A 9839-nucleotide genomic window follows, 5' to 3' on the forward strand; every position below is an offset into this window, starting at 1 on the left:
CAGTCTCACTCTGTCACCCACGCTGGAGTGCAGTGGCACGATCTTGGCTCACTACAACCTCTGCCTCCGAGATTCAAGTGATTCTCCTGTCTCAGCCTCCCAAGTAGTTGGGATTACAGGCGCACACCACCATGCCTGGCTAATTTCTGTATTTTTAGTAAAGATGGGGTTTCACCATGTTGGCCAGGCTGGTCTCGAACTCCTGACCTCAAGTGATCCGCCTACCTTGGCTTCCCAAAGTGCTGGGATTACAGGCATGAGCCACTGTGCCCCCGGTTTCACATTTTTTTTTTTTTTTTTTTTTGAGACGGAGTCTCGCTTTGTCGCCCAGGCTGGAGTGCAGTGGCCGAATCTCAGCTCACTGCAAGCTCCGCCTCCCGGGTTCACGCCATTCTCCGGCCTCAGCCTCCCGAGTAGCTGGGACTACAGGCGCCCGCCACCTCGCCCGGCTAGTTTTTTGTATTTCTTAGTAGAGACGGGGTTTCACCGTTTTAGCCAGGATGGTTTCGATCTCCTGACCTCGTGATCCGCCCGTCTCGGCCTCCCAAAGTGCTGGGATTACAGGCTTGAGCCACCGCGCCCGGCCGGTTTCACATTTTAATAGGGCACTTGAAGAAGGCTTTTGTGCTTGAACAGAGACCCAAAGGAAAAGGAGTAAGCCAGGTATTCATTTTGAGGATGAGCAGTCTTTGCCTATTTACAGAGTGCAAAAGGGGTAACTTTGTGCTTAGTGTTTGAAGAAGAGTGGTGGCTGGAGCAGAAGCAGGGAGGAGTGGATGGAGGGGTTAGAGAGGGAACTGGGGTCGCCTATCAAGTAGGAGGGCTCCCAGGACACAGCAAGGACTTGGCTCTTACTCTGAGATGAGGGGACACTGGAGAGTTTGAGTAAAGCAGTGACATGATTGGAGTTACGCTTTAAAAAAACACCCTGGGCCGGACGCGGTGGCTCACACGTGTGATCCAGCACTTTGGGAAGCTGAGGCAGGTGGATCACCTGAGGTCAGAAGTTCAAGATCAGCCTGGCCAACATGGTGAAACCCCGTCTCTACTGAAGATACAAAAATTTGTTGAGTGTGGCGGCGATGCGCCTGTAGTCCCAGCTACTCGGGAGGCCAAGGCAGGAGAATCACTTGAACCTTCGAGGCGGAGGTTGCAGTGACCCGTGATCGCACCACTGCACTCCGGCCTGGGTGAAAGAGCGAGAATCTTGTTTCCGGGGAGGGGAGGGGCTCTGGCTTCCATAAGAGACAAAAGAGGAGAAAGGTGAAAACAGGAGAAAGCAATCTATTGTCAAAACGCAGGAAAATGACTGCAGGGCCCTGAGCCAGTGTGGAGGCAGAAGGGTCAGATTCTGGGTAATTTTGAAGGCCAGGCTGACATGATATGGATACATTGTATACTGAGGGGTGTGAAGAAGCATCTAGGACACCTGTTTCTGGCCAGATTTTACAAAGGGCCCTTGTTGCTACCTTAAGGAGTTCGTGTTGAATCCTGCAGGCAGCTAAGAGTTTCTGTAGGATCTCCTTAATTTGGACCAACCCACCTGCCTATCCCAGCCCAGATTAATGAGATTTGCTGCCCAGGCCCCTACGCACAGATAACCATATTTGTAACTGATCTTTCTGACGGCACCTCCTGAGCAGGATGGAAACGGAGGGAGAGGAAGTAGGGTGTGGCAGGTGGCCTTACCTCTGCTTAAGGGCTGCAGTCATGGGGATCTGAATAGATCCCCACACCACTCACCAATGAGTTTCATTTGGAATGCGGTAACGTTAAACAAGAGGGTTTGTAAAAAATAAAGGCCTACACAGATTATTTATTCTGATTATTAAATCTAGGTGGAGAGTACGTGGGTATTCATGTTACTCCCTCAACTTTCCTGTGCTTAAAAATCTTATAAAGGCCGGGCGTGGTGGCTCACGCCTGTAATCCCAGCACTTTGGGAGGCCGAGGCGGGCGGATCACGAGGTCAGGAGATCCAGACCATCCTGGCAAACATGGTGAAACCCCGTCTCTACTAAAAAAATAAATAAATAAATAAAAAATACAAAAAATTAGCTGGGCATGGTGGCGGGCGCCTGTAGTCCAAGCTACTTGGGAGGCTGAGGCAGGAGAATGGCGTGAACCCGGGAGGCGGAGCTTGCAGTGAGCAGAGATCGTGCGCCACTGCACTTCAGCCTGGGCGACAGGGCGAGACTCCGTCTCAAAAAAACAAAAAAAAAAAAACAAAAAAACTTACAAAAACTTTAAAACGCTCTGTCCTACCAATACAATATTTATAGGGACATGACTAGCAGCCAGGCTTTGGACACGCAGTCCCCGGCCACCAGAGGGCTGACAGGCTAGCAAAAGGGACAGAAAAATAACAAAACTGTGTCTGGAAGGCAACTACCCCCCTTGTTTTTCCTTTTCTTCTGTTTGTTTTTTGAGACGCAGTCTCACTCCGTCGCCCAGGCTGGAGCGCAGTGGCACGATCTTAGCTCACTGTAACCTCTGCCTCCTCGGTTCAAGCGATTCTCCTGCCTCAGGTTCCTGAGTAGCTGGGACTACAGGCGCCTACCACCACGCCCGGCTAATTTTTGTAATTTTTAGTAGAGACGGGGTTTCACCGTATTAGTCAGGCTGGTCTCTAACTCCTGACCTCGTGATCCGTCCGCCTCGGCCTTCCAAAGTGTTGAGATTACAGGCGTGAGCCACCGCGCCCGGCCCTGTGTTTTCTTACCAAGAAGCAGAACTGACACTCTCTCCTTTGGGGCTCCGTTTGCTGAATCCTGCCGTCTAAGGCGCTTCCCACTTCCCTTCCCTGCCCCCTGCTGCTGTCATTCCCACGCATCACCCTGTTTTGCAACTGCTTGTTTATGAGTCTGTAAGCCACGAAGTGGTGGGAAATACGAGATTCAAGTATCTGGTGGCCGTGTGACGTGGGTAAGTAACTCGATTTTTCTCAGCTTCCGTTTCCTATCAAATGGGTTGTTCTGGGAATTCGGGGAAGTAACAGTGCCGGGCACCGCGGGAGGAACCGCCAGCTGCGTCCTCGGACGTCCCCAGAGCCCGGGGCGGCGCCTGGCATGACTGTCAGGAGCGCCTCTGTGGAGAGGACAGTGAATCCCGACCGGGCACAGCCGTCCCTTCCAGGACCCCTCCCGCCGACGCCCCGCGGACCCCACGCCCGAGCGGAAGTCGGCGCCACTCCGGGGGTCTCCGGCCCGGCCTCTCCTCCCTGGCCCGGCGCCCCGAGGGGAAGCGGCCTGGGGGAGGAGACCTGCAGGAAGAGCGGCCGAGGATAAAGAGGAACTGTCCGCAGTGCGCCCGGACTCGGAGAGGCGCTAGGGTCTAGCGAGACCCGACCCGCGCGCAATTTCCGCCGGGGTCTCGGGCTGCCTGCGGGACGGAAGGGACCCAGGGCACCTTCTGCCGAAAACGTGTCTTCTGCTGAGGGGCCCACAGAAGGCGCGACAGACACTCCACTATGACCCTGACGCCCCGCCCTCACACGCACGCACATGCGCGGAACACTCCCAGAACCACATCTCCCAGAGTGCCCCGGGAGCACACGAGCCAATTGGAGGGCGGATAAGCGGGGGCCCACGTCTCCCAGAGGTCTCCGGTTCGCGGCTTCGTTGGTCTGATTGGCAGCCGCGACAGCCTATAGCGGCTTTTCGCCGGAGGGGCCGAGCGTCCTTTACCGGGAAGGAGCGGCTGTTGTCGCTGGTATCCCGGGAGCGGCGCCGGGAAGTGGAGTCGTCGAATTTCCGGACGGCCCGCGGCCCACGGAGATGGGACGTCCTGGGGCTGTGCTGACCCCAAAATCTTTCCACCCGTTATTAGCCTGTCGCCCTTTTTCGTTCATGTTTACAGCAAATATTTTACGAGCGCCTACTGTGTCCCACTTACCGTGCCACGTGCGAGTATGCACGTGTCAGGCAAGATCCCTGTTCCAAAGAGGCCGAGAACAAATAAATGGTAATTACCAGTTATAACAAAGCTGTGAAAGGAACAGATATTTCAGCCTAACAGCAGCACTGCCGTTTTCTCATTTATAATTAGCAGAGGCAGGCTAGAGCAAGGATTCTCAAACTCTGCCCCCTCAGAACCCTAGAATACAGTTTCTGAAACTTGTTTTTTGCTTTTGAACAAATCTAGTAACATGCTATGAGCGGAGAGGTAATGATTTGGCTCAAAGAAGGCACATGTATCTGGTTTCTTATTTCAGGAGCTTCATAGGCATAGACCTCCCTCCTTCCCTTCCCTCCCCCCCAACTAATGCCAAATCAGCCACTACTTTTTAACTGTTTTACATATTGAACTGTCAAGAAAGAGTTCCTTTGATCCAAGTGTATTGCAGCCCACGAAAAAGCTTGGAAACCCAGCTAGATGGTCTGTTTTTCTAGTTCCTACGTTCGATTTAAGTCCTACCCATCAAGACTACTGTCTTCAGGTAAGCATATCGAGGCCGTATTCACCTTCATGGTAGTCTCAGGGACACTTTCTTACACAAATGATGGTAATCATCCTAGATCATTTCCCTGCCTGCCACACTTGCCAGTTAGTTAGAAACTGTAAACCACTTAAATGTCTGTTACCAGGGCACTGGCTGAATAAGTTTTGGTGAATCCATTCCTTGGACTACACAGCATCCACTGAAAACAGTGCGGTGAATTTCTTTTGTTGTTGTTGTTTTTGTATTTTTTGAGACGGAGTCTCACTCTGTCGCCCAGGCTGGAGTACAGTGGCGCGATCTTGGCTCACTGCAAGCTCTACCTCCTGGGTTCACGCCATTCTCTCACCTCAGCCTCCCCAGCAGCTGGGACTACAGGCGCCCATCACCGCGCCCGGTTCCTTTTTTGTATTTTTAGTAGAGACAGGATTTCACCGTGCTAACCAGGATGGTCTCCATCTCCTGACGTGTGATGTGCTCGCCTCGGCCCCCCAAAGTGCTGGGATGACAGGCGTGAGCCACCATGCCCGGCCCCAGTGCGGTGAATTTCTGTGTTCTAATGTGCAAAGATGGTCTACGTATTATTCAGTGGAAAAAGCACGTTTGCAGTAAAGTTCAGATAGTATGATCCAATGTTTGTAAATAAGAGAAAAAATATTGTTAAAATTTAAGTATCTGGAGCGAAATGCAAGAAATAAACACGACTATCTCTCAAGAGTAGAATTGGGGGTAGGAGTTGGCCTTTTCCCTCTATGTTGTCTATACGTTTTAATTTTTTTTTTTTTTTTTTTTTTTTTTTGAGACAGAGTCTCACGCTGTCACCCAGGCTGGAGTGCAGTGGCGCAATCTCGGCTTACTACAACCTCTGCCTCCTGGGTTCAAGCAATTCTCTGCCTCAGCCTCCCAAGTAGCTGGGATTACAGGTGTGTGCCACCACGCCCAGCTAATTTGTTGTATTTTTAGTAGAGACGGGGTTTCACCATGTTGGCCAGGCTGATCTTGAACTCCTGACCTTGTGATCCACCTGCCTCAGCCTCCCAAAGTGCTGGGATTATAAGCGTGAACCACTGCACCCGGCCCGGATAATTTAAAGAAATACAAAGTGTAACATCTGTAAATTTGTTTAAAGGTTGCAGTGAGGAAGATCTTTCTAACCAAGACAAAAAAGCTGAAAAAGTTTAAAAATTCAGTTAAATAGAAAAATTAGAAAACTTCAGTATGACAAAAACAGCCATGAATACAGTTAAAAGGCCACAATGTAGGGAGACCCCATATCTACCCTCCACCACAAAATTAACTGGCCATGGTGGCGTGTGCCTGTGGTCCCAGCTACTCAGGAGGCTGAATTGGAAAGATCGCTTGAGCCTAGGAGGTCAAGGCTGCAGTGAGCTGTGATTGCACCACTGTACTCCAGTCTGGGTGATGGAGCAAAACCCTGTCTCAAAAAATAAAAATTAAAAAGGTGACAGAGAAAGTATTTGTACATACAATAATACCTGAAATGTTAAAGTACTACAATTTTTTTTAATGCTCAAAGGCTTAAATAGGCAACTCATGGCTGGGCGTGGTGGCTCATCCCTGTAATCCTAGCACTTTGGGAGGCTGAGGCGGGTGGATCATGAGGTCAGGAAATCGAGACCATCCTGGCTAACATAGTGAAACCCTGTCTCTACTAAAAATACAAAAAATTAGCCAGGCATGGTGGCATGTGCCTGTAGTCCCAGTTACCTGGGAGGCTGAGGCAGGAGAATTGCTTGAACCCAGGAGGTGGAGGTTGCAGTGAGCTGAGATCCTGAAATGCACCACTGCATTTCAGCCTGGGCAACAGAGTGAGACTCTGTCTCAAAAAAAAAAAAAAAAAAATGCAACTCAGAGAAGAAATACAAAGTACCACGTGAAAAGATGCTCAGTCTGCTAGTAATCAGAAACATGACAAGCAACAAGGGAATATTACTTTTTTAAAAATAGAGGCAGAGTCTTGTTATGTTGCCCAGGCTGGTTTAGAACTCCTGGGCTCAAGCAGTCCTCCTGCCTTGGCCTTCCAAAAGTGCTGGGATTACAGGCCTCAGCCACCACCCCCAGATGAGGGGACATTATTTTTCACCCACTATATTGTCACAAATTAATATGATTGCCACAGTTACCTTTAATGAGCATGCAGACATAGAAGCACTTTCACATCTCAAGTTAGGAGTTAAATTTGTGAAGCCTTTTTTTTTTTTTTGTGATGGAGGTTCACTCTGTCACCCAGGCTGAAATGCAGTGGTGCAATCTCCGCTCCCTGCAACCTCTACCTGTGAGGTTCAAGTGATTCTCCTGCCTCAGTCTCCCGAGTAGCTGGGATTACAGGCACCCGCCACCATGCCTGGCTAATTTTTGTATTTTTAGTAGAGATGGGGTTTCACTACATTGGCCAGGCTGGTATCAAACCCCTGACTTTAGGTGATCTGCCCGCCTTGGCCTCCCAAAGTGCTAGGATTACAGGTGTCAGCCACCACTCCTGGCCTGTGAAGCTGTTTTGGAAGGCAATTTGATGCAAGTTTTCAAAATTAAAAATGCACAAGCCTAGGCCAGGCACGGTGGCTCATGCCTGTAATCACAGTACTTTGGGAGGCCGAGGTGAGCAGATCACTTCATCCCAGGAGTTGGAGAACAGCCTGGGCAACAAAGTGAGGCCTCGTTGCTATAAGAAATAAAAAATTAGCTGGGTGCCACATGACTGTGGTCCCAGCTACTCTGAAGGCTGAGGTGGGAGGACTGCTTGAGTTCAGGAGGTCAAGGATGCAGTGAGCCAAGATTATGGCACTGCACTCCAGCCTGGGCGACAGAGCGAGAACCTGTCTCAAAAAAAAAAAAAAAAAAAAAAAGAAAGAAAGCACAAGGCTTTTGCTTCAGTGATTCCATTACTAAGACTATATCAAATGTACACAAATATGCATGTTTGAAATGTTCATTGGAGTATTGGTTGTTAAGGGAAACAATTGGAGACAATCTAAATGGGGAGATAGTCAATACAGCTGTGGTATATGCATAGTATGCATGCTATACAGTTGTTTAGAGTGGCAATGGCCTATTCATCTGGAACTAGATAGATATCAAAGGCACACTGCTAATATTTACAAAGAAGATCTGCAAAATACGTATAGCATGATATGTACATATAATTCATATAGGTACATGAAGTTCCTCAGGAGGCTGGGAGGATGCACAGCATGGAGACATTAGGTAGGGGTGATGGAAAAGTCCCTCTTTTTTTTTTTTTTTTTTTTTTTTTGAGACAGAGTCTCGCTTTGTTGCCCAGGCTGGAGTGCGGTGGCGTGATCTCAGCTCACTGCAACCTTCACTTCCTAGGTTCAAGCGATTCTCCTGCCTCAACCTCCCAAGTAGCTGGGATTACAGGCGCCCGCCACCACGCCCAGCTAATTTTGGTATTTTTAGTAGAGACGGGGTTTCAGCATGTTGGCCAGGCTGGTCTCGAACTCCTGACCTAAAGTGATCCTCCCCACTTGGCCTCCCAAAGTGCTGGGATTACAGGTATGAACCACTGTGCCCAGACCCTCATTTTGTTTGTATACATCTATATTCATTGAATCTTCTACAAGGTTTATTCATGCATGCCTGTTGTTCCACTTATCTATTGTTGCATGAAAAACACCCCACTTAATAGTGTAAAAGAGCAGCCTTTTTATTATTCTCACAACTTGGTGGTCTGATTTCAAGCAAGACACAGAGGCACAACTCATCTCGTTCCACAATGGCTGAATCTTCAGCTAAGGTGGCTCCAACAGCTGGAGAACACTGGAATAGTTAGACTGGGGTTGTATGTCTGGGGTTTCGGTACTTGCTGTCTATAGTTGGATTTCTTTTTCTTTTTCTTTTTTCTAATTAAGACTGAGTTTCACTCTGTCATTCAGGCTGGAGCGCAGTGGTGCGATCTCGGCTCACTGCAATCTCCGCCTCCTGGGTTCAAGCGATTCTCCTACCTCAGCCTCCTGAGTAGCTAGGATTACAGGCAGACGCCACCCCACCCAGCTAATTTTCTGTATTTTTTGTTTGTGTGTTTGTTTGTTTTGTTTTGTTTTGAGATGGAGTGTCGCTCTGCCGCCCAGGCTGGAGTGCAGTGGCACGATCTCGGCTCACTGCAAGCTCCACCTCCCGGGTTCACGCCATTCTCCTGCCTTAGCCTCCCGAGTAGCTGGGACTACAGGTGCCCGCCACCATGCCCGGCTAATTTTTTGTATTTTTTAGTAGAGACAGGGTTTCACCGTGTTAGCCAGAATGGTCTTGATCTCCTGACCTCTTGATCCGCCTGCCTCAGCCTCCCAAAGTGCTGGGATTACAGGCGTGAGCCACCATGCTCGGCCAGTTTTCTGTATTTTTAGTAGAGATGGGGTTTCACCATGTCGGCTAGGCTGGTCCGGAACTCCTGACCTCAGGTGATCCACGTGCCTTGGCCTCCCAAACTGCTGGCCCTAATTTTTGTATTTTTAGTAGATATGGGGTTTTGCCACATTGGCCAGGCTGGTCTTGAACCCCTCACCTCAAACAATCAGCCCTCCTCAGCCTCGTAAAGTGCTGGGATTACAGGCGTGAGCCACCATGCCTGGCGTATAGATGGATTCCTTGATTCTTCTTCCCTTTGCGTCTGCTGGGGCTGGAATGTCCCAAATTGCTTCTTCACTCATTTGTCTAGTGCTTACGCTGGGATGGCAGAAACAGCTGATGACTGAACATCTGTTTTACTCCATGTGGACAGCTTGGGCTTCCTTACAGCATGGCAGTTTCAAGTTAGGCTTTTTATGTAATGTTAAAAAATGAAGACTTTTTCACAAGAAATCCAGCCTGACCTATGATTTATAATAACATTCACTGAAATAGAGCACACCATCCTTCATTTATTTTACCAGTCAAGAAAAATGCGCCACCTATTTGGAAATCCTCTATCAAGCCTGTTTTTTCCTTCCAAGTTTCTTATGCCATTACTCAAATTAATATATAGAGCACTAGTTCTCAATTTTGGCTGCATATTAGAATTAATGGGGAGCTTTAAATAGCTGGACTGTGGCCCATACCACACCTGTAATCCCAGCACTTTGGGAGGCTGAGGTGGGCAGATTGCTTGAGTTCAGGAGTTTGAGACCAGCCTGAGCAACGTAGCAAAACCTGTCCCTAACAAAAATACAGAAGTTATCCAAGTGTGATAGCATGTGCCTGCGGTCCCAGCTATGCAGGAGGATTGCTTTAGCCCAGAAATTCAAGGCTGCAGTGAGCCGTGATTGTGCTACTGCGCTCTAGCCTGGTGACAGAGCGAGACCCAGTCTCAAATAAATAAATAAAAAGCTTGGCCTCAGGCCCAGATGAAACACATTAGAATTTCTAGGAGATGTGGTAACCAAGAATT

The 9839-nt window shown here is 49.0% G+C and overlaps 1 pseudogene; it reads left to right on the plus strand.

Annotated features, from left to right (window-relative positions):
• Positions 1 to 2858: 2858 nt before the first annotated feature.
• LOC100425905 (uncharacterized) lies at positions 2859 to 3764 on the plus strand (annotated as a pseudogene).
• The last annotated feature ends 6075 nt before the right edge of the window (positions 3765 to 9839 follow it).

Source organism: Macaca mulatta, chromosome 20, assembly GCF_049350105.2.
Source record: "Macaca mulatta isolate MMU2019108-1 chromosome 20, T2T-MMU8v2.0, whole genome shotgun sequence".
In the NCBI taxonomy this organism is placed as follows: domain Eukaryota; kingdom Metazoa; phylum Chordata; class Mammalia; order Primates; family Cercopithecidae; genus Macaca; species Macaca mulatta.